This window comes from Opisthocomus hoazin, chromosome 17 (assembly GCF_030867145.1).
Source record: "Opisthocomus hoazin isolate bOpiHoa1 chromosome 17, bOpiHoa1.hap1, whole genome shotgun sequence".
NCBI lineage: Eukaryota > Metazoa > Chordata > Aves > Opisthocomiformes > Opisthocomidae > Opisthocomus > Opisthocomus hoazin.
This window is the reverse complement of record NC_134430.1, coordinates 109,400-135,948: the sequence shown is the minus strand read 5'-3', so window position 1 is coordinate 135,948 and position 26,549 is coordinate 109,400. Positions and strand designations below refer to the sequence as shown.

The window sequence follows — 26,549 nt, the reverse complement described above, 5'->3', positions numbered from 1 at the left end:
GTGTAATCAATCTTATGCTGAACTGGAGAAAAGGGTTCTGTCATAGCACACTGCTCACTGGAAACAGAGAAGACAGCAAGTAATCTATGCAGGAAAAGCACACATAGATTTGAAAATACTCAGGAAGAACCCTTTCCATGTAAGACAGCAACTCCTTTGGTAACCAAATGCATGGGAAGGTTTCAATTTCCAATAATTTTTAGGAAATTTATAATTTTATTAAAATGAGATCACATTGTGGTACAAATCAAACTTTCATCACCATGAGCACAGAGAGTCTACCAACTCTGTGTCACTAGTATTACCAATGTTATCACACAATAAAAATGAAAAGATATTGTTGAAAAGCAATTCAAAATGTCCTCTAGAAACACCGCAAAACACAAAAAATAATTTCAAGGCTAGTATTTTAACAAATACCGTGTCTCAATTGTAGAAGAAATAGCAAGAGTATTTAACTAGATTTAAAAATAACCTTGGAAATACACTCCCAAAGACTTTACGATTCTCATGTCTAGTCTTCCTTATGTTAAACAGTATCACTCATGTTAATCCCACTCCTGTCAATCCCCAGGCAGTACAGTCCCACTCAGGGCAATAATTTATGCACGGATAGATAATCTGGAAAGTGGAAATTAATTATGAGGACTTCTCACTATGACAGGTGTCTCTCTACAGGTGGCAAAATCTGGAAATATCCAGCAAAATCACAGCTTCGACCTGAAAACATTTAAGCAGATAACTGAAACAGCGAGGAAGACAGAACATAATTAAAAATAAAATAAAAATATTCACTGAATATATCTGTCCAGAACAGTGATAATCAGAATGTTGAGTTGAATATTATACATCCATGTAGCCTCAGCAGTATTGAGTATCCATAACAGGACATCATTTTGCAGCACTAGTACCCTTTATGGGCTAAACATCAGCAGACAACCAGACGGAGGACAGAAGCAAGGTCATGATAGTTTTCTTGTGGTTTCCCAAAAAGCCTGTATACACTAAATCCTCACAGACTCCTAGACCATACAGCAATACAGTAAAACAACACCCACATACTTAAGATTGGTAGACCTTTCAATAGTTAGGCTTTTCAGCAGGTCTTACATCATAGATCTACTAAACCTTTGGCCTCAACCATCTGATACTTTGCACTATTATGAAAGCATAACTTTCCAGATTTCGCTTCTGTTCAAATGTGTTAGCAATACAGCCGAAGCGTAAAACATTGCCTGCAGAGCTGGCCACGTGCATTGAGAGAAGAATTGCCATTTTCTACTGAATAATGGTGTGCCTCTTTGAAAAATGTTTTCATTTATTTAAGACAGACGTCCATTTACAATCTTAGTACTTCCTGTAATTTAACCCTGTACTTTAGGCCACTGGTTACTGCCTCATACTCCAAGAAACAAGAACCAACTTCTCAATCACCAACACAGTATCCTTTCTGCTCTTTAAGCAATGATGGATCACAGTAAAAGTCACATCTCAAAAGCTCTGCAGATAGAGTGAACCTGAGGACTTTAAACATTTCAAAGACACTTCAAGAATAAAACTACAGCAGATGCAAACACTAAATACTTTATAATATTAATTTACTGATTATTGCTGAGGTACTGGCCTTTATGTTATGCTTGGGCTACTCAAGATAACCCAGGAAGTCCATGACCTACAGCAGTATATATTGCTCTCCATGAGGCAATGTTTGCTGTTCGTATTTCCTGATAGATAGCACTTACACCATTTTTTAATTAAATGTTCCGAAGGCCTACTGCCTGCAGTTAAGAGATAAATTCCAAGAACTCATGACAAGCTTACAGGAATGTATCAGCCTTCCTAACATCAAACTGGATTTTTAAACCAGTGGTTTTGCTTTTTGTATCACATCCTACTTTTGAGACTAAAAGCACAAAAACTCAAGCCTCTCCTCTGATTTGAAACTTCCACTTAAACAACAAAGATTTCAGCAAGAACTCTCCCTTCAAGTGAACCGTCGTATGTTCTGAAAAGCCAGAAGCAAACACTGAAAGTACCTTTAAAGAACAGTTCTGCTTGTAGTGTCCACTTTGAGATGAGAGGGAATGGGAGGAAAGATGGAAAAGCTTCCAAGATGAATAGCGGTTGACAGACCTTAAACTGTGATTTGCTACCAACTACAATAGAACACAGGACTATTAACCAGTAAAACTACGTGAGCCACGCATGGTGATACTAGAATGTTTTATTCAACAGTAAGCATGGTCGTCTTTGTGGAAATACTGAGTGCTGTATGGAAAATGCCACTCCACGTAGACAGAAATGCTAAGTTTCAACAATATGAGTAAATGCAAAGAAACGAAAAACTACAAAACGACCCTTGGCTCACCTAATTGATTGAAACAGATTTAAAATAAGCAAAAAGGCTGCTAGTTGCTAAAAAAGAAAGAAAAGAATGAAAATTTGCTACATTCCATTGCTTGAGAAAGAGCACACGTACTCTGATCTTTTTAGCATTTCTCTAGCCTACTGCACCTTCTGTCAGTGGAAGCAATATCTAAGAATATTTTTTAAATTACGCTGTGATTACTAGTACTGGCCTTAGCTCGCAAGAGCCTGTCTGTTGACTGGAGACAGTATGTATCCACAGATCAGGTATGACAATACCAAGCTTCACTTGCTCTATATAAGTGTGCCTAAAGCCAAAATAACTGCATGTGAGACAGGAAAGTAAAACAAAGACTGACCTTCTATATTTATATTTCCAGGGTCTCAAGAATGCTTTAATAGCTTAACCTAGTATACACATATCAGCTGTTAACCACATCAAGTAAACTCTGGAAAGTAATGCCAGAATTTGTACGAAGTTTCTTCGCATCATTTCAGATTTTAAATATATTCAAGAGCCATGAAAAATGACAGTATCTACATTGTCATTTACAACATGTCCACAGGTATCCACGTTGAGTTACCTCTAGAAGACAAGATGAGAAGAAGCTGTTGAGAGTTGTTAATGAACAACCTCTCTAAAGCAGTAACAAAGTTTATAACTATGAAGAGGGAAATGCACATTCCTGACTTTGCTGACACAGCTGCACTGGTAAGACAGAGGAAAAAAATCAAACCAAAGAGGACATTAAAATGTAAGAGGACAACAAACTTCGAAAAGTGTAGCAGAAAAGTAAGCGGCCAAAAAGGTGCTCAGATCAGCAAGGGCTGACAAACTGGAAAGATAAACAGATGCACTCTAATGCAGACTTCTTCCAGACAGAGTTGGCACCTGGAAAATTAATACAGGAAAATTTTCTTTAAAGACCATTACTATATCACTTTAATTGACTTTAGAGTGAAATATACGTGGGGTGGAAATGGCTTACCTATGTCAAATCTCTTAAGGTAGTGCAACCAGAAAATAGGACTGGTCCTCAAAGAGCCATCCCAAAACCAACCGATCACCCAGAGACCACTGAAGGAAGCTAGGGCTCTTGAGTGATCTCAACGCATAACACAAACTCATGTACATGAGAACATCTTTCAGTCTAAAACCCGAAGAGAGAAAGTACTAAGTTACAAGCCAATTCTCTAAAAATATTGAAGCCAGTTACTCAACCTTAATCAAACCTTACCCTGTGTAACAAAAACTAATTAAAAAAAAAAATAAAAAAGCCTACAGTATATCACTCTATTAGGAGAAAAAAGAAGAAAAGGAAAAAAACCACCTTCTATAAACAAATGTTCCTAATGTTCCTAAGAACATGTGCCAAATACTAGTTCTCACAGAGGCTTAAAAAGTTGGTTTTCCTGTGGAAAGTTCACAGAACGGGTAAAATTTGTTATGTTCCTTTAAGTCTTTGTTGTCTACATAGGAGTTGCAATTTAAAGCTAATATGAATAATTGAATCACAGGAAAAACACCCTCCAACCATGAAAAATAAATACTCAACATTCTCACCTTATCTTATATTCTTTGTAGCTCTGTTTCCCCACTGCATATTAAGTGGGGCCTGTCACATGAAACTGTGTTGGCTCTGAAGACAAAAACAAACAAACAAAAAACTTTTCACTGAACTGGAAGGTGCCAGCTGCAGAACTGAAGTCATCTTTCATAGGATAATTCCAGGCTTACATGCCAAATTTTCTTCAGATTCTGGAAAAAAAGGGTGACTAACTTTCCACAGATATTGTGCAGTTCAAACACCATTTGCTGACAGTTTGGGCACCCATCGGTAACTGTTTTGAGAAACCTGACATTAATAATGCACTGAAATGCAGCAGACAGAGCAGCATGTAATGTCTTCCAGAATTTTTTCAGAGGTCGTCAGCAACGCAATTTGTCCCTCAGCTTTTAAATACAAGTTGCATTGTCTTTCTCAGGTATACAATCCACCAACTTCTCAGAAAAGACCTGATACTCAAAAGAATGAAAGATGGCACTGAAGGGCAGGGGGAAGAAATAGAATGCAGAAAATCTACTAGAGAAAAATGTACAAGAACAGTGTGACAAAAAAAGGTGCAGGAAGAATATGTCCAATTATCTATTACAGCAGAGAGAGCTCAAATAAAACAATGAAAAGAGCAACTGTTTTTAACATCTGTATAAAAGCACTGTCCTTCCCTGAAGCAGTCTCTAATTCACATTTAAGTAGAAAGATGACTTCACATCACTATATTACCAACTGCTATTTTAACTATCATTGAAAAAGAATCACAGCAACTTCATTATTCGCAATTGCAATGGGACATAGATTTTAGCATGGCAATGTCATAGTGATTGCTAGGCAGTTTCTGGAATAATAAAATTCACAGGCACCTGACAGGCGTTTTAAAAGAATGAGATCTTAAACAGTACCAACACACTGCAGCAACCCAGAAACGCTTCTAGAATTGTAAAGAAATTCTTAAGTTGTTCATTAATCACCTCATGAACAGGGAGCTGAAATTCCTTGGAAACAGAAATGACTACTGTGTGGAAAAGATAAAGTTACTGCTGCTTATTGAACTAACCCTTGAAGGACAATGAAGAATGGAAATACATGTAAGAGAAAGAAAAAATTGCAAAAGGAAGGAAAACACCGACTACTACCAGTTGATCTCAAAACCTAGAGTCCAGAGTTATGCAAAATTCTGGCAAAAAGTTCAACTTTTTTAGTAAGATGTGACGAAAAAGGCAATATGAAAAAGGACCAAACCATACACCAAATCATCAAATACCAGAGGAATATCAACATGCACATAATATCTATGAAAAGGTGAGGAGAAACATAATAAGCATCTCAAGAAGTAAGCATAGTCAGAGAATTGAGAAAGAAGTCTTGAAATGACTTCTAATTTGCAAAACTTCCAGGATAAGATCAATTTGAAGGTGACAACTAAGCAGGTAACTCCCAGCTTATCTAATCTGCCCAGTGGATTCTGGTTGCAAGATGCAATTTCTAAAAATATTTTTCCCCTGTCAAATATTCCAATCATATCTAAAGAGAAAGTAGTCTACATTTAAACTGATGAATTAAAAAGAAAGGTTTCTTTCTTAACTGCAAGAACTTTGCATAATGATCCAGTCTTATCACTGGCACCGAGTGTATCCTACCCAGACACCTGAAAAGAAATACATGAAACTCAGTGCAGTTGTAATGGTCACTAGATTCCTGAGTGTGAATGGCTACTGCAGAATTCAGGAAGTGTCTGTCACAACTCATCTGTTTTGATGTCCATTATGAAACCCTCCTGGGGTTAAAAAATACACAGATACAAGACACTTTCACCTCCACTGGAAGGGTTTTTAAAATGAAATTAGACATGTTTTTGAGGCAAAATCTTTTGCAGTTAATTCCCCAGTTCTTCACATATTCCCATAAAATCTGTGGCCAAAGGAACCTCCTCTAAACCATTTCCCATCACCTCCTCTGATCTGTCAACTTCAATTGGGCTTTTCTTGTAGCGCTACTTGTCCTATACTGAGAGAACAACACACAAAACAACTCAACCTATCCTTCTAGGCTTATAACTCCAATCTAAAAATCTGTATTTATTCTACTTGATTAAAAGTCTGAACTGTTTCAACATACAGTATTCAGTACTACACATTGTAGACTACTATACCCATTTCCATCATTTGTCTCCTCTCTCCTAGTATCCATGGTACAGAAAAATTGGAAGAGTCCCTTTTTTCACTCTGAGGCTATCCTATCTAATAAAATACTTGAGCGAGGCAGAAAAATTCCAAATGCAGAAACATCTATTAGCTTACTTACCGATCAATCAGACAAAAATGGTAAGTTTTAATATGTAGAATCATTGGGGCCATCTGTGTTTAATTGATTGTTTTATTTTTAAATTACCTTGCAGTTGGAAGAAGTGAAATAAACTGAATTCTTCTGAATGGAACCATCCAACAATCTTTCCTCTGGGGGCATTTTTAAGAAGAAAAACGTATTCCAAATCAGATTAACCAAATAGCTGGAAAAGCATCTTGCTTACTTGACATACAAAGCAGTCACAAAAACCAAAAGGTCCATGAGATCATACAACCACTATGCAAAGGCCTTGCTAGAAAGAACTTTAAAAATAGAGCTAAATGCAAATACAGTAGATCACAAACAGACATACTCAAAAAGCCAACTCAAAGTCTCAGAGCAAATCATCCTTATTTGTCTGCAGTTTATGTGGACTTGCCAACAACCTGGAGCAAAAGGCGTACTAAGTCTCATCCAGGAGTTAGGGGCCAAAACATACCAATTATAGATTTCCAGCCAGATGCTTTAATTCCCTAGTTTAGACAACATGTTCTCCTCCACTCTCACCATCTGTCTGCCATTCCACAAAGAGAAATGACTCTTGACTGGGGGGGGGGGGGGGGGGGACACGGGACAGCACCACTACAGACTATAAAGTCTGCGCCAGATGCTTTAATTGAGGAAATATTAGCAGGTTTTCATTTGATTTATAATGGAAATTGAAGTCTTAGTATTGGATTCTTATTACATCACTATTTTCTAATTTACTTCTGTGTAACAACTATAGCAAAGATCGTTCTGTCCCTCTGTAAGTGGAGAGAAAAATCAACACCTTGTTTTCTCAAAGGCAATCCATTGTTGCTCTTACCCAGATTGGTATCAATTCTTTCTCAGGCTTGCATCACTCACTTTGCCCTTTTTCTTTCTTTCTTTTTTCCTTTTTTGTTTAAAAAGAGAAAGGGGCTTTGTACTTAGAGAAACTTGTCCACAACCTGCTCTGGCTTCTGTGGAGTTCCCAGATGAGCTTTATGGTAAATGCTTTGATTTGACAGGTTCTAAAGATTCTGTGTTACCACAGATTGCTTTTTGTACATTCTAGGGAAGTTTTTAAATGATCAGCCCATACCTCAGAGGGGGAAGAACCCTACATTTTGCATCTCTCTGTAATCCATCCACTCAAGAGTAGTTGTTGACAAATATACTACAAACGAGCTCTGACAGTAGAGGATGACTAATTTTCTGTTAAATGCATCTTCTTACAAACCAAACCTACACAAATGAGCAACAAACCATCACAACTGATGGTACAAAGGAGTAGGCAATTGCTGTCAAATCGTATCTAGATTTAGCACTCAGTAGCCAAAAATAGTAACTTTCCAATTCTCTGTGATTTTGTCTAGCAAATACTAGTGCAGGCAATGGAAGAAACCATAAGGATTTCCTTCATAATGGTCACTATTATGGCTACTTCTTTCAGATAATTTCTTATTCACGGAATGCTAGTAAATGAGTAGACAGAAAATGACATAAGCATAAGATAAACAGACCGTGTTTGAACATAAAAACTGCAGAGATATAGGCATCCTATGAACTTCTCCCCCCACTATTTCCCCCCTAATGAAAAGAACTCCTTGGTTAAAACAAAAAAACCTGTTCAGTCATTTCTAACTCTTAACCAAAATACTTCCTAATTACTCATACACCACAAGACAAGAACAGATGATGGAAAAAACAATACCACAAATACTCGCTAGAATTAAGATAAGCAGTCTCGCTTGAGCTGTGTTCTACTCTTCATTGTACTTCCGTTCCACTAGTATATTAGCAAGTAAGTTATGATTAACAATTAGACAAACATTTGAATTTATATAAGCAAGTGAATACCAATAAAATGAGAAGTCTGCATTCCTAAACAGGGAGCAAACAACTCCAAATGATCCCTTTCTTATCATGGTTAAGTAACGCAAACCAAGTTTAAAATTCAGACCACAAATTGTTCAGGAAATTATTTCAACAGATAAACAAAGCTAAGAAAAATGCTGTCTGCTTATGGATGTTAAATGCAAATATCTATTTAGAATATTTCAGTACTTGTTTATGCAGTGGCAGTACAATTAACGTCTGCGTAACTATCAAAAGATAAAACCAGCAATGAACTGCTAGAAGAAATCCATCCCTTTCAAACTCACTACATTCCAAAGTGAGTCTTTCTGTAATGCGTTGTCTGCTGTAAAAATACACCCATGCAACACAGTCAGGAGTTTCAGAGGTTAACAGCTGGAAGAACAAAAGATTTACACAGACTCAGACGAGCAAGAACATGGAAGCATACAGACTCACTAACAGAACAGATTCAATAGGTATGAACCACTCTACTCTGACTTTTCCACTGTTACACTTCCCATAAACTTTCCTTCTGACTGTGTCTTCTCAGATCTCCTTTTATGCTGCTTGCTCTCCTTGGGGCAAGGGAACCAAAGTGAACAGAACACACCAAGTTCTTAGGACTTTCATACTCCAACCACCTATGCAAAAAAAAGTGGAACCTACTGACAGTCCCTTTCAAAAAAAAACATCAAATCAAAACCTGATGATGAAACACAACTGTCTTCAGTATCAACAATCCAGAGCAATTCACATAAAAATCAAAAAGCAACAAATCAATACATGAGTACTTATACGACTTTGCCTGTCTTTCACTATGCAGATAGTTCAGCCTGTAGTATGACAGATATACATTTTGGGCACACATTAATAAGAGACTTCCTTCTCAGCAGTATTTCTGAAGTAAGAAAAAGATGTTTCTGTTCACAGAAAATAAAAAACTTCATTGTGCAATTACCTGGTTTGATGAACATTTCAAATATTAATGACAAGGAGTAAGAAAACGGAAGAAATGATATCTCAAAACTTCATCAGCTGGGCAAATTGAAGCATCAGAAGTCAGAAAACAGATGGTGAGTTTGTCAGGAACACGTCTGCACAAGCTGTACAATGCCTCTGCTATGGCACTGGTCCACACATTTCTGTTCCTGCATATCCCAGTATCAACATTTATGGTCCAACAACAAGAACAGAACCTTAAACGGGTAGATTCAAAGAACTCATTTGCAGCCAAATGTCAATACAGAAGAAACGCACCCTCAAAATTACTTTGATAAAGTGACTTATACTGAAATACCAATATTAAACTGAAAGCTGTGTACCAGGACACTGTGTTAAATCAGTAAATAAGGATTTGTTAGCTTCACTAAGAAGAACAAAGTTTTCTTCAGAAATGTCTATGTTTAGATTAACTACCAGGATTTGGGTTTGCTTATGTCCATTGACTGTCGGGACACTTAAAGTATCTTGATGGATCAGATGTGTGTTATACACAGAGACTGAATTCCTCCTACTTTAAAAAAAGGGGGACCAACATATTCAGGACCAACCCACATCTTATTCCCTTAATATATGCTGGACTTGGACTGGAATAAGTAACACAGATGATGGAGGAGTGGTTAATATTAAAATTAGTGAAGCACAGAAAAAAGCATTAGCAGCAGTACAGAAAACCAAAGGGATGCAAAGTGACTAATACTGAAGGAAAATGGGTTTGTATGTTGGATGCGGTCATTACAACAGGGATGTAAGCGACATAAATGATAAAGGCACACATGCGAAGAGAGAGGTACAATGGGAAATCATGAGATAGTAGGTCATGCTGAACAAATCTAACTTCTGTGAAAAAGTCGCAATAAGAACTGATGGGACAGACTAACAGACATAATGTATTTGGACTTCAAGATGGCTTATAACACTTCACAGCAGAAAAAGCTAGGGTAAAAGGTCAGTAAATAACGCGCAGATAAACATGGAAATTCTAAACTGCATTGAAAACAAGTTCAGTAAAAAGCAGCAGACAGGTAAAGAACAGACAGAACACTGACAGCTGTGCAAATGGCCAAGTGTTTGACCCTCTCTTACTTAGACAAGGTACCAAAGATAAACAAAGGGACTTCTGAAGAAATTAAAGCTGTGGCCATAAAATACTGAATTAGAAGGAAGGTTTGATCACACAGGTGACATGATCAGAGCCCCAGCAACCCTGCTTAAAACCGAAAACTAGATGATTTGCTTGCTCTTAAATACACTGTTCCGTTATTGAACTTCTGGGCTAAATATAGCCAACACAAGGAGACTTGCAAGAGACCTGCTACACTGAAAGAGAAGACAACTGGAAAATTTTGCTGTAACTTCAGAGGAAGTGGTAATTTCCCTCTTTAGGCAAGTCCTGTCAACATGTGTTTCTCATTTTCTAACTTCATAATTCTAAGCTTCACCAACTGGAATTTTCTTTTTAAATCATTTTAGAAGCAATTCAGTCAGAACGTTTGCAGGTGAAGGCAATCTTTGATCACAAGGAGAGCTGTGTTTTCCTGAAAAAGCTATTGCATGAATAGAAATTCAGGAAGTATCCTTATGTTTACAGTTATAATGAACTGCTTTTCATTCTAAGAAGCACAGTGTCTTTCATTCCCTCAACTTCCCTAACAGTTTGGTTTATTAAACTGCTGCGTATTGTCTTCCTTTTAGATTGTCAGCTCTCTGAGACAGGAACTGCCTCCTTAAACAAAATAAAAACCCAAACAACAAGAAACTTATTCAGCATTTAGCATTCAGCACAGTGGGATCCTCACCACAGATTTCAAATTCAAGACAGAAATGAACAATCTTTGGGAAGCTCGGTAGATTTAGCAATATATTTCATACACCTTCGGATATGATGGCTCTGCCACACAATCAAAAACAAACACACGGTAAATTTTTGAGTGTCAGATTAGGCAGGCGTTTAAGCATGTGTACACCACGAAATAATGGATTTTGAAGATGACAGAGGATAGTCAAGTTCGTATTAGACAAAGTAACCACTCTACTAGCTTGAAGTTGGTAGAAGAATGATTCCATTATTAGAATATGAAAGCATTTTCTTCATGATGTTTAAAATGTGGACCTTAACATCATCTTCATATATTCCATTAAAACCTTCAACAGATTGCATCGAAATGACAAGCAGTGGCATAAGATAATTGTAGGCAAAACCTTCAAATGCCTCATTAGTTTGCTTAGGTATTCTTTCATAATGTTCAGAGACATTAACACAGCTCTTTCCTTGCATTTTTCAGCACTTGACAGTCTTCAAAGTGCTCTTGTGACCTGCAGAAGTGCCAGACATTTGCCCCAAGCTTAACTCAAATAGTACTGTGTGTTACTCTACTTGTGGGTATGGATCTTTCTAAAATTAAAAAAGCTGCTTTATTTCCAACAGAGATGTTCAACACCATTTACTTACAAGGTCTACCTGTCTTTTAAATCTATTTCTCAGCATTGTCCTGTTAACAGCATTATATTGTGCAAAGTGCTCTACAGATGAGGTGAACTAAACAGATAAAGCCAGAAAACAAAACAAAGGAAGTTCCTCATGTTACCTCAAAATTCTTTCCCTGTTCTACCACTCTTTCCCTTCACCTTGATTACAATCTTTTAAACACAATTTTTATCTACTCAAAATTTTCAATAGGTCAAGGATTTCTACTGCTGTATTTTCCTCAGCCTTATCCACAGAAACAAGAAAAGATTTTTGTGTCTAAAGCTACTTCTACTTCCAGTGTCTCTCATTCAGTAGTATATTTTTGTAAACACTGTGAAGAACAGCGTGCCTACCAAAAACAAAACAGAATAAAAAAATCAAAACCAGCAACAACCACTGCCTTGGGCCTTATCACTCCTAAATATTGTGGAGAGTTTGAAGGTCTGAGACAGTTGTTTTGGTAACCTAAACTGAAAGCTTAGCTATTATTATTACTACTTCTCTCTAAACACAATCTGCTCCAAAACTGGTATGTTGTAGAAAATGACCTTTACATAAGCAACAAATCTGACATTGGATATGAAGGTGGATATCAAAGAGGACTCCTGTGCAACACCACATGCTGCATTCAACTGTGAGGAAATATCTCCTTAAGTGTCCTGGTGTCTGTGAACACACTCTGATCTGTCCGCCCTTTCAAAGCTCGTGGTCCTAATTCCCAGATCTGATTGGCTGTCTAACAGTCCTATCCTAACCACCTATCATATGTATATCAGCAAATAACCACATTCCTTGCATCAAATCTTATGCCATCTTTCTCTGAAAAATAATCGGCATCACTGGTGTTCATCGCTGCTAACTCACAATTAGCAATCAAGAGGAACTGTTCTTCGCCTCTTCAACTACAAGAAATGGCAGCAAAAGCAAAGCCCTCCCACTGAGTCACGAGGTTCAGAGCAGATCACCTTGCGTTCTAAACTCTCTCTCAGAAAGAAGTCTAGGTGCAGCTGATCTACTCATGGTCCCGGACTTGGTTAACAGTTTATGTCTAAAGGGTTAAGTGTGTAGCCACTTATCAGATTCAACTTGCCTGTCAGAACCCCTCCAAGGACTTTCACTGAAACAGTTTCACAAAGTTGAAATGGTAATTTATTCAAGCGACAGGTATCACGGATTTGGGATTGTTGTTGATAAATGCACTGTCTACAAAAGCTGAGCTCAAGGTGACGGTTTAGCGCTTTAGTTAACAATGTGATCCCAGGCATACGTCTGACAAAGTCAGAGGCGCGACTCTTACCAAAACGGCGTCCCTTCCTGGGGGGGAGAAGAGAGTTTCAGGCCCATTGACCCGCCTGTCAGGTAGAGTTCTCACCTGGCTCCTCCGCCCAAAGAGAGTTTTCAAGTGCCAATTTTTATACGCTTGAAAATCTTTTCGTGAGGTGGGACTAAGTCAATTATTATGTGTTGATTTGCTCTTGGCATGGAATGTTGCGCCCATCTATAGAGCAGGCACCTTGGTATGTGCTCAAGAGGGCCAAATGTTCAAGCAACCTCTGGCTGTGTGGTCTCCATCACATCCTGGAGACTACTTGATTTACAATGATGGGCTATCCCCCTTTTCTTCTGTCTGGTAAGATAAGCACAAGTCATTTGCTCCCTTTGTCAGCTCCTCGGTTCTTGGCGCCTGAATCCAAGCATGTCATTGACAAATCCAGCAAGACCATCCACCCACAGGGGCGTCAAGTGAAACTAGCATGTTAGAAGTTCAAAGTGGAGGGAAGAAAAGTGCATAAGTCTTCAGACAGTACTCAGTTCAGCTCTGGAACTCACCACAGGATGCCATGGATGCTTAAAAATGTTATCAGCTCAAGGTGTCAGGGGACAGAAGAGAAACCCAGCAAGGACTTCTAGGTAGAACAACTGCAGGAAGTCCTGTAATTACAAAGTGTTTTAGACTCAAAAAGAATACAGAGGGAGTACAGCTATATACTTACTGTACATTATGGGGGCAATACACTTGCTATACTCTTACATTATTTCCTCAGATACCTGATTTTGGCCTGTACCAGACAAGATAACAGGCCAACTGGACTTTTAGCCAAATGCCATATAGGTCTCCAAAAACTGAAGCCACTGCAAATACATAAAGTGATGGGTTCCCTAGGGTAACTCTTGGTAGAACGAAAAAAAAAAGAGAAACAGTACACTCCATAAAAAGGCCAAACACAAGGAGCTCTTAGCAAAACGTGAACTCCAGAGAAGGAGACTTGTAGCAACGCTCACAATCCTGACATGAGATGTCTAGGCTTAACAGAATGTGCACAGCATTTATCAGCACACCAGTTCCAGGGACAGTGCAGCTTCTGTGTTGCACACTGTGCTATGCTCTAAAGGTACTGCAGAGATCCAAACTGGACCAACGCAGTGTCTCTGGTTCCAAACTGCTGCCTCTCTGCTCCCTCCTCAGTACAATTACCTCCACAGTAATCATAAAAAGCTCTTTATAAGGTTTCATGAAAACATTACAGGTACTTCTGAGTAAAATGCTTTTAATTTCTACAGATTAACAGAAACTTGAACATGCAAAAATTATACAGTTTGCTAAAAGCATAACAGTGTAACTTACCATTCAAGTCAGGATTAGAATTTAGCTCCCAAACACCTTTACCAGGCTTCTCTGCAGAACCAAAGATACAGGAAAAAATCAGGAACACTCACAGATTAAATTGTTTGCAATTTAATTGTTGCAAAACCAACTACAACATATTGATGTTTAAATAGCCATTTCTTTTGGATGATCCCTTTTCCCCTTCTCCAAAGTCTATTTTTTATCAGAACAGGAATAAGATGCATATTTTCCAGTAGAGTCCAACATTTCCACTTCATCTCTTTTTGAAAGACGTTAGGCACTAAACTGCATCCACGTCCAAAATCCACAATTGTATTGAAAAGGTGCAAAAAGTCTCCTTCTAATTACATGTTCAATACAGAATGAGGAAGAATGCACTGGTATGTACCAGTATTCCTTCACCATTTGCTTATGTTTTACTTCTCCTGAATCAAGAACACAAATCTGAAGTTTTCTTTTGAAAATATTTTCAAGCCAAACGAAGCAGGAAACAATATAAAATTTAAAACTTATGTCGGACTTAGCTTTCACTCCAGAAAAGAGAACTCCAAATGGACCATACTCAGCCAATAGCTTGATGGTCTGTATGTGGACAGCAATCAACGCCCAGGTTTGCAACCACTTGACTGTTACAGATTACACGTAAACAGATAGTCATAACAGAGTAACAAAGAGCCTGCAAAAATCTAGCCATAGAACTCACTCTTTATAACTGTACTGTAAGCTCCTTCATTCGTAATGCAGTAAGACTTGTGAAGGCCAGGGAAAATAAAGGCTACCAAAATGCCGTACAGCATTGTAATGAAGTTACTGCACACTTGGAGCTGGTCTGAGCAGTTGCCACTACCATCTTCTTTTGAAAGTACAGTAGGGCTGGGGACCAGGCAACAGAGGAAGATGAAAGTAGGAGAACAACTCTGATGTTCTGCTAGCCATGGTACAAAGGTGATAACTGACAACTAATCTTTCTTTAGAGGCTGAAATAAGCCAGCAAGAGATCACTTCTTAACATTGGTGACCCTCCGAGTCAAACAAAACATATGAACAGTCCCCAGCGAGAAAAAGGCAAAAGGAGAACTAAGAAACCATTTACCATAACCTATCAAATTCCTTTCATGTAAGACTCACAGGAAGAAAATTCCCTCCAAGTTCATCTCAAGCACTAATACAGGGACCCAGACCTCTTGGATAGAATGCTTAGAACATTCTTTTTCTTGTCTTCGCACACGTAAATTACAGGAATTTAATTATGCTGTTTCCATCACTTCAGAACATTTAAGTATATCAAGCCTATTGCTTCCAGCGTTATAGGGACTAGACAACATCCTCAGATGATCGCTGTGTTTCATGACCCCTTGCCAGACTAAATGAAAAAGCAGCTTTAAACCAGACAGTCATGTAGAAATTTCCCAGCCTGTCATCATGTGTGCACTCAGAATATCTCCACTGTTGATAGTGTGAAACTAGATAAATAACAGAAAGAACTGTACACAGCACAGTTGCATATAAATAAAGCCAGTCTTATCAAGCCCTCTTTCTATAACCCTAAACCCTCTTGTCTCTGCAGATTTTCAGTTCTGGCCTCAGCCTCTCTAGACTGTCAAACATCTACCATTCAAAGTTCAATCCACCCCCCAAATATGTCCAATGTCTGCAAGAAACAACATCTACGTTTAGCAGTTAGATTACAGCAATTTCAGTCATTCTAAGACTCAACACTCAACATCTCAGTGTCTGATGCTCAGAGCTGTTGTGAATTAGTAGTACACATTAAATACTCAACAGCTTGTCCTCCATCATATTTAGTCGAAGGTAGAGGTCCAAAGAAAAGACATGGCAGCCATACAACATTCCTTGACTTACAGACTTCTACATATAATTTATTTATGTAAGGCCCAAATTACTTACCGTCAAGATCTTCCAGACAGCAGAAACAAACTGATGAAAAGGCTCACTTTCAGGCTAGCCTGATCAGCAAATTCAAAACTTTTACATTAGATCAGTCTCTTGCCTAGGTGTAAGTGATCTGTAAACTTTCCAGAGCTTTCCACAGCCCGACAAGAATTTTTTGGCTTTCAGTAGCAAAAAGCTACAGAAACTTTAAAATATCTTTAAGTCCACAGACAAGAACAAAAGACTTTAAAGAATTCAGCCATCTGACCTGAAGAATAGACAGGTCACAACAGGCAGGAATGAGAAAAGTGGTACAAGTAGCATAATAAATTCAGCTATCCTTGTAGGCAATATTAGATCTGACAGAGCCCACATAGAAACTTGCACTATAGCTAAAAGGCAAAGTCAGATCAAGATGCCAGCATAGCAACTATAAGTACATGTACACAGTGACCCATATTACCACTATTAACTCTCCCATTTTGCTTCAGAACATAACCAATGAGCTAAGTGCCAGCTTCTCATCAAAATGAAGGATGTTTAATATTTTTAGCCAAACAAAAAGGGCATGCGTCACAGCTGTACACTCAGCCATACTCACAGGAATGGAAAAAAGGGAAGCGCCGTTTGTTCCTGCAGAAAAGAGTTCCATCTCATTGTAGTACATCCAATGAGATGTACAGAGCATGTTCAGTTTGAGGCTCCCTGCTATATCATCACAGCTGGCAAGTACTATCATGGCACATTATAAAGCTATATGCTTGCATTTATGTCACATGAACTAAAAACTGAATGATACTTCGATTAATATGTGCCTCCACAAGGATGACACATCAATTTATAAAGCCTTGAATATTTTCTACAGTAAGGCCTTCGCTGGAATACCAAAAATTAAGCTTTGGGCACCATATTTAACAAACACACATACAAACTGAATACAGAAAGGAACAAGCAGATATGTAGAACGTTAGTACTTAAAGAGGAGATAAGCCCTTCCCCCAAGAACATAGGGGGAATATGAACAAGGCAAAGGGCAAATGGCTCAAATCATAACAAGGGAAATAAGGCTCAATACTATGGAAAACATTCTACGGCTATGAATAGGGAAGCATGGGATCAGACTATCTGTGAAAGTTGTGAAATCTCCGTCCTTTTAATTCTTGGTGCTTTGAGCACCCAGAAAGGCAGGCAGCCAGAACTAATAAGAATTCCAGTCTGTTACAGCTAAATAAAAATTTGCATCATTCACGAGAAAAAACACCGAGGGACATTTGTAACTCAAAGTTAAACGATCCTTATGCATGATGTAAATGAAAATTCACTATTAATTTATTTAGTTGTTTTAATTTTTTATTTTTTTAACTGTAAATTGACAACTAACCGGTAATTGGAACTAAGGTTTTACGGAGAAGACAGGAAAGGGTTTCTGTACTGCTGTCATACTAAAAAGAGGGACACCAAGTCCTCCTGATCATATTAGTCTAGGGCCGACTGCAGCCAGGACCTTAAAGAAACCAGCTTCCCATTTGCAAAATGGAAATATAATGAGAGCTGCTGTTAAAAAATGGTATCTAAATGTTAGGGAGCATTGTTAGAGAGATAAAAACATGATGGTTGGTTTGAATGTACACTGCTGTTTGTAACACTGAATTGTTCTCTAGGGCTGATCAGTGAGAAAGTAGTTCTCTCTTACTCGGAAAAAAAACAAACATAACTGTCAGCAATAGCAACCTTTACATATTTGCTCCTCCAAAACTACATCCTTCTGAAGTGGTTAAAAAATGAGGGAGAGTTGAAACAAATGGCTGTTCCGTAAGTAAGCATGGCCTTCACTTAAACAGGCCTATAAATCATGAGCCTGATGCTGGATAGGAATGATTGCTGGCAGGGCTAGCACTGCTCCAGGCAAACTCCACAAGGACACAGGGTATCTGTAACAAAACTGCACCCAACTGACTGTTAACCCTGTGTTCTCTTCCCGAGTAAGTTTCCATTTGCAAGGTAGAGCACAAGCTTTTTGATTAGCTGTCCCTTCCTATACGAAGTTCAACCAAAATTTATGGCAGCACCACAGTAAACTTACCAGGACACCAAGTCACCAGGACCTTCGTTTTAATTATGGCACAAAGTTTCATCATGTTTAGAAAACATTCTTTTCTTCATTTAAATTTTCTTGCGGATTTTTTTTTTTTTTTAAATTCAGAAGACAGGACAGGATTTTCCTTTTCCCTCTTCTATTTCCCTTGAAAAGGGCCAGACTGAAAGACAGATAAACCAAAAGCAAAAGAAAGGAGATTAACTTTTCGACTTTCATTGAAAAACAGACCACTTTGATGCATATCATTATTTTTCCTTAAAAAATGTCACTTCTAACAACTCTATTTTAAACAAAAATATTCTTGTTGGACATTTGAAGTGCTCATCATCTCAGCCAAACAGAACTTCTTAAACCATCAGCAGTGCGTAAACTATGAATCTATTACTTTTCCACTTCCCTGTTAATATTTGTGCTAATATCCTTGTTCTAATACAAAGCACTGCCTCGTGGAAAATACATAAATAGTCCAGGGAACAACGATCAGAAACCAGGTCTCTTCTATCTTTGGCCAGTTCCCAAGTCACTTCTATAACCCATGATTTTGGCATTCTTTGCTGCTTCAACAGGAGTCAGAATATGCCTTTACTCTGAATTGCTTATAGCCTCCAGGCACTTCAGAGAACAGATCAGGAGCCTCAACCCTCTCAGGCTAACCTTGAACTCAATTCTGCCCATTTTGGAGTATGTGTTCCCAATTCTAGGACACCAGACAAAAGATTTATTAGTGCACTATGTCTTGCACCCAGAGAATTCTACCATACCACCCAATACCTGATATCCAGAGACAAGCAGATTTCCAGATACATAGCAAACTTAAGTATGTACCGGCACGAAGGTGCTCCCCGCACAGCATCTGAATGGTCCACTGAAGTGTGTGACTCTCATTCAGCGTAAAAAAATAACTGTCTAACCTGGATGGTGTGCACCACCTTCCCAGGTCCCAGAGCCTACTTTTTAGAGAGTGTAATGTCTATAATAGACAAGCCCAAGTAATTTGGTTTTGTCTGGTCCTCTCTTTCTTCTGAATGGCATTATATTCACTTTGGTAAACTAGAATTTTATTGCGAGTGTTCCTGGTGTGTAATTTGAAAAAAAAAATAAAATCACCACAACAAGCTCCTACAAGCATGGTTTCTTCCCTAAAATAATTGGAGATAAATGTTGGAAAGGACAAATACATATAACCAAAATATCTAATTTAAATACGAAAAAAAGAGAGGTTTGAGGTGCCTCTCAATATAATCAAGGGATTCCTTCCTATTCGTGCTACGGAAGCACTCATTCTTACCACTGCTTACATTTCTTGTGAATTAAGAAATGGCTGGTTGCCTCTCTGATGCAGTTGCCTATTTCAGGCAGTGCATTAGTATGTATCTTCACACTCGATCCAACATACTCTTTACTGACCTATCTTCATCCTGTCTCTTCTCCCCCTCTTCCTATTTCTTTTATAGGACACTCAGGACAGTATTTCTCTATTGTCATAAACTCTGTCTCTTAGTAAACCCATTAACCTTATCGTCAATACAGACAATGAAGCTGATCTTCTCATGAATACAGACAGTCAAGCCACTTTTCTTTAAAGGGTTTTCCCACCGCAACCCAAATTTAAGCCTTGCTTCTCAAACCCAGGTAACTGTTGGATCCCAGGCTTCACATGTGCAAGGGCTTAGAAGTGAAACCCTGCATGTTAATTTGATACATTCTCCTGTACAATCATATACAGGCTGTGTGTGACAATGGAGGTACAGAATCAGCCTTAATTTTCCACATAATTAAGTCAGTCTGTGAATAAAAAAAAATCTTCCTCATATCTCCATGTGTGCAGAGGGAAAAAAGAGTTACTTCATTTCACAAACATCTTTCAATCTTCTGTTCTCCTCTAATGATTCTGCATTACTAATAGGACTGAATTTGTAACACTGTACTCTTTCATTGCCACAGTCTTAAGTCTTGCCCTTGCTTATCTCCCTAGTGGCTGCAAAGATGGCCAAGTAATGCCTCCAGAGTGAAAGTAGCTTCTGCTCTGCTGGGCTCTGACAGCTGCGTACGTTGTCTGGCTCCATTCTCCCTGAAAGCTGTTACTGTCACTTCTGCAGTAAGTCTCCACCAGCCAAAGGACCAAATATGCCAATGATAATCCCGAGCTGTGGTGAACTAGCTCGTAGCAATGTAACAAAAAGAATGGACATGTTTTATAAAAGCAAACACATTAGCCTCTCACCCTAGAACTCAGGAATAACTTTAATATGAAATGGACTTTCGAGTGGCCTCAGTTGTGCAAGTCATAATTGGGAAACTCTTTGGTAGTGCCTTTTAGTCTTTTGTTCTTGGTAGAAAACAGAAGTATACAATTTCAAAGTTTTCCTTTCCATCCTGCCTCATGTTTCTACTCTACTATAAATTCCTGGACACAGTCAGGGCTTACCAGAGATCAGCAATGCTAACATACTGCCAACACCAGCTCAGCATTACAAGTTCCCACAACACTAAAAGATGTTTTTAAACTGACAACGTAGTAACTTACTTTTAAAATTACTAAGCACCAGTGTCAGGGATCTACATATTTATTTTGACATTTGTGACTGTTCCTAACAACTTTTCTAGCTCAGCATGTTTTGGTCAGACGTGTAATCATGTTCAACAGTAACATGATACTGTTTATGTTGCACCCTTACCATACGGGATGCATGAATGAAAAGTATCTGATATTTCACTGCAGTAAGGGACAACATGATTAAAACACTCAGCACTGACAGTATACAAGGGTAACACAGTTGAAACTCCTACAGTTGTGCTCAAGTGCAATATTATGCTCTACCACCTCCAGTGCCTATGCCAACGTATTTTGGAAGCATCCTGGATAATGCCCAGCTTTACCTACAAAGATGGGCAACAGTCCAACTTCTCCGCTCTGGGGATCAGACCACACTTCTTGGACCACCTGCTGCATGACACTGTGTGGATGGCAAGGAGCTGACAAACTGAGGAAGAGAAGCACTTTCAGGAGGATGTAATGACAACAGCTGGTTCTCTACGCCGATGGATGCTTACCGTCACAGCAGGAGTCATTCTGCTGTTAGGGCACCATGCACTGCTCAAACGACTGTTTGCCTGCCTCTTCTAACAGAAAAGCAGTGAATCAGAAAGAAACGTGCACCTAAATGTTTCCGTTTCTGCACCTATGCACCTACATGTTTCAGTTTCTATTCCAATGTATGCTCCTGGGAACTGTATTTCATTAAAGCACCGTGTCCTAAAGACTGGCTTCCTCTAGTCCAAATTGCCAATAATCTAATACTGTAATTTGAAACACCATACTTCAATCGGTCTTCTTAAATTAGGCATTCCCAGATACCAGACCTCTTGTCTGATATTTCAGTAGTTAATAATCTTGCACTGAATAAAACAGCTCTGATCTGCTTTAGTGGTTAATGTAATAAATACAGATTATGTTCAATTAAACAACTTCTACTTCCAGCAGGGATTTGATTTCTAGAGTTCACTTCCAACTAGAAAGTGCATGGTATTTTAATAGGAATACACCTACACACAACAGCAACAGCTGCCTACAGTTAATAGGCTAAAAAGATGATGCTCTTAAATAACAGAATTTGTATTCTCATTATTTTTCTTGATCCTGTTCCGGCACCGGTAACTCTGCATGCTGGAGAACACACACAGAAAATAGCAATTTCTGATAAGCACCTATGACAGTACAATAGTTGACAACTAAAGACTGAGTAGTCTCCTAGAGATCTGAGCATGACTTCTAGATTTTACATGCAACAGATTTCAACAAGGACTTCAACAAGAACCACTTTTGTCCTTGCAGAGAGACACATGGGCGTCATCCAGATAGCTCCGCTAGAACATTCAAGCAGAGTTCTGAACCCCAAACTGATTTTCTCAAGGTATTTACAGGGCTAAATACCCATTTCTTCCTCTCCCAAAAGGCCTCCCTCTCTATTCCCTTCCCCTGCTTACATTAGCTGCTACTTTTATCAGGGTTTGGTTTTGTTTTACACTCCCACCTTCCACATTAACTAAGTCTCCCAGGACAACAAGCCTCAAGAATGAGAGTTTTTAGGCAGTCAATGCCTTAGTACTCTCTATCTACAGGGAGTTTACCCTTGAAGACATAATAAAGTGAACATTGCTTCTATCAGAATATCTTTAACACTATTAACACCAATTCTCTCTGTAATATGTCTCAGTGCTCGAACTCTGTCTACTCATGCTTCATACAACAGTTTACAAATACCAAAGATAAGAAAGGATGAAAATAAAAAGGAAGGCCTGGTGCTTGTAACCCAAAGTCAACTGGAAACCCACGTTATTTTAAAATAAATAAAGCTCACAATATACCAGATAAGCAGAAGTCAGCGAATTTTTTACTCAAAAAGTAACCAACTACTCTTCAGTTATGCAGTGTGAGTCAACCTGGTAGTTGTTAAAATAGAATTTTGATGTTGAATAAATATTTTCTGGTGGCTAACATTAGTAAAAGTCCCTCTGGTAGTACAGGAGGAAAGCACGGAAAGCTCCTAAATTTCATCCACTGAAGTAACTTGGTGAGTTTGTAATGGATAATTCAAACTGTTCTGTCTCTTAGGAGAGTCATCGACCTATAGGGTTGCACCCAAAGGTAGAATTAGATTGTATGCTGCTGGGGTAGAGACTATTATTTTATTGTGCATATGAGGAACATACTGAGATGTAGTCAGACCATGTAACTTTAGGCACCGAACTTTGGACGCCTGATTCGCTTAGAAGTCAAAAGGGCTCCAGAAGACCATGTAGTAGTATTGATGAGCCGAAGGGTTTATTCACTGGGGCTCCTCACCTATTTTTGTATGGATCACAAGTATATTTTTAACTGATAACTGTCTCTGCTCCTGTTTGTGGTCAAAATGCCAACTTTGAAAGGGACTGGTACAGAACTTCTCACTGCATTCAACATGTGCCAAGGAGCCACGAATACATCCAGCTATGACAACCGGAAGGAGGTGACATTACTGCCAGATAAAGAGAGGACTTGTGTCTAGTAACTACAGCAGATGTCACTTTCCTTCTGAATTTTCAGACCAACAAAAACGTTTAAGAAAACCAAAGCAGCACCTTAAGAAACAGAACGGAAGCACTTGTGAAATACTTGATTCCAGGCTGTCTAGGTCAGAAGTGCCTCCTTACTACCTGCACGGAACACAAAGATGTCAAAATTACTCAAAGTTTGATTTTAAAAAAGATTTTGAGCTACACAAGGAGTCATATCCATGACTGGATCTCTGAATATAACACCATGCATGCACAATTTTGCCTTTCTTATCCATTTTTCACAAGCAGCAGTTAGTCTTTCATGCAGCCACATGATGAGAAATCTTAACGCGCTAGTCTGAAGGCTACTGTAAGCTGCTCTTGATACCAGAGGTTCAAGTTTCTACTTCATAGCCAGTTTCAAATGCATTTTAAAGAAAAAACAAAAAAAAAAAAGAAAAAAAATCTCCTCCTTCAATATCTGCCAGTACATAGTGGAAGCTGATACAACCTGCTCTGAATCTCAGCAATGTTGCTAGCGCTTTAGTTCGAGTGAACTGACACATAAACATCCTCAAACTATGTGTTTGTTAAATAGCACCACCTCCAGGAGCTTTTTATAATGACAGGGAAGGGGAAGTTCTCTCCAAAGTCCCTTCTGCTGAAACACACGGATAGTAATAGCACTTCTTGTAAAGGCTTAAAATCCTCCACTAAAGTTTCATGTTTATATTTGACAATACATGCAGATAGCTTTTTCTTTATTACACTTGTCGCCCAAATTGCTAACACACAGTAACAGAAGTCTACGCTTCCTCACAGGACAAAGAATGCTCCCACTAAGTATCAGGGGCACATCTACAAAACTGTAAACATCCAAGGACACATGCAAATACGTAATCCAGTGGAGACAATACACAGAGGCAGAACACCGAACACCATATACATTCTTACTCACAAATACCCAGAACACAGTATTGCACCCTCCTCAGTTATCAGACCAGTGGCAGTAATGAACTCAGCTGTAAGCCAGGACTAGTGTCTCCAGACATACTGACAAATAGTATATTTGCAAAGCCTGTAAATCTGAAGGGGTGTTATTCCAGTTCTGCTGCTGCTGGCAGTGCCTGGCTCTTTGAGACCTAAGAAGAAACAGAATCTCACTAAAAGGCCACAATGCCTGGAGATATCTTAAATGAGCTTAATCATCTTCAGTCACATCTGGAATTTCAGTGAGGACTAACATGATATCCTCTCTGTTTGAAGTGGTATGTAACCATATATATTCTAGAAAGCATATGGGTATAATGAAATATGATTAGTTTGCTATGATTGATAATATAAAACCCACTCCATGATTTTAGAATCAGTAATAAAAATCGTTTTGAAATGAAAACCTGGAATTCCCACTGTGGTGGATGCTGGTCCAGGGACTATTTTTAGTTGGTGAAGCACACACTAGTAATATGAAAAAAAAGTACATTTTCAAAGCTCCCTTTTCCCAGCTGCTAAACCACATTTCAGACAACTTCAGATTAAAAAATATATATCATTAAATATTTTCATTATATCTACTTACTGTAGAAGAAATTATCAGGGAGAACATAGGAATCTTACAGGATCGCAAATGGCAGAGATCATAGCCTCACAATACATTCCTCAATAGGCAGCCACTCTTGGAAAAAAGAAAAACCAAACCACAAAAAACGACAACCCCCACAAAACCTTCAGAATATCTGTAACGGGATACCTTATATTTAGCAAGTTCAGCACTCCATATGGAGTACTTTGTCTCTGCGAGAAACAATAACGTCTCAGCAATAGGAAAAATGCCAAGAAAGTAAGTTGTACAGGTTTTTATGCGAATCAAACACTACAGTGATTGAGGTACAATTGAAGGCCACTGTGATGGATATGGCAGTGAGTTCTTGTTGAAAAGAAAGGATCTGACTTGATGCTTTGGGGTGGAGCTTTTTTTCTGTTTGTCTATTTTTGCTACAGTTTCTTTGTCAGCATCTTCCATTTTCTATTTAGTTATAGTTACTATAGTCTAGCAAAACGTTTCTTCATCCTCACTGGAAGACCACTGTACATCGACAAGCGAATGATCCACAATGCAGCTGACATGAGCACACCAAGGCCCGTGCTGAGCTGCACTGTGCTGCACATACAGCATGGCCTTCAGGCTGGGCACAGATCCCTTGGCCACAGAAGGAACTCCGTCAGCTCACTCTAACAGAGGAACAGCTCCCACTCTGTACCAGCAATTATGTCACCCGCACGGCCTTGCCTTTACCAAGCAGTGCAGCAAGAAGTCACACAAGAACATTTGTTCTATTGGACTGTAGAAGTGATAAACACTTCTTCGATTGTAAGAAAATCATATAATAGCTCAACTGACTGAAAGGCGAGAATCTCTGCTTATGGAACAGGTCTGCACGGCATGCTGCGTGTGGGTCAGAGTCCTCTTCGATGCTACATCGCTCTCAGCACCTAAAGAGGCGTAAGATTATCAATGCTGTTCTCTTCTTACAGCGTTAGTGCTAATAAACATTTTAAATTACATCCTACAGAGTCTGAATGCCTGCCTTCAAACACCACTGTCCGCAACATCACCTGAGAGTAACAGACATCACTTTATCCTTGCTTCTGAGAGATACAATGATACAGTGAAGCGTACCAAAAGAGAGACCAACAGATAACACAAATCAGTAACAATGAGATAAAGACCTTTAGTGACTTAGCAAACTGCTACCCGCTTTTTGTCTCTTCTTCCATAAAAATCAGGCTTCCTAGCAAGCGCATAGTCTGTGTGCTGGATTTTCGCAGAATCACAGAATCGTAGAGGTTGGAAGGGACCTCTGTGGGTCATCTAGTCCAACCCCCCTGCCAAAGCAGGGTCACTTAGAGCAGGCTGCACCGGAACTTGTCCAGGTGGGTTTTGAATATTTTCACAGAAGGAGACGCCACAACCTCCCTGGGCGACTCATTCCAGTGCTCTGTCACCCTCAAAGTAAAGATCTTCCTCGTGTTCAAATGGAACTTCCTGTGCTTCAGTTTGTGCCCGTTGCCCCTTGTCCTGTCACTGGGCACCACTCCTGAAGAGAGTCTGGCCCCATCCTCCTGACACCCACCCTTAAGATATTGATCGGCATTTCTAAGATCCCCTCTCAGTCTTCTGCAGGCTAAACAAGCCCAGCTCCCTCAGCCTTTCCTCATAGGAGAGATGCTCCAGTCTCCTAATCATCTTTGTAGCCCTGTGTATGAAGTATACATGTTAAGATTATATAGTGTAAAAATAACACTGGGAGGAATTAAAAAAAAAAA

The 26,549-nt window shown here is 38.9% G+C and overlaps 1 long non-coding RNA gene across 1 annotated transcript in view; it reads right to left on the bottom strand.

Moving 5' to 3' along the window:
• The window catches only part of LOC142363430 (uncharacterized), a 251,345-nt gene extending 233,004 nt beyond the window's left edge, over positions 1–18,341 (bottom strand). The window contains exons 1-3 of the long non-coding RNA XR_012765738.1: positions 18,171–18,341; positions 14,192–14,242; positions 12,863–13,497 (exon numbers count right to left, since the gene is read on the bottom strand). This is a non-coding gene — a long non-coding RNA (uncharacterized LOC142363430). The remainder of the gene's footprint in view (positions 1–12,862; positions 13,498–14,191; positions 14,243–18,170) is intronic.
• Positions 18,342–26,549: the final 8,208 nt, after the last annotated feature.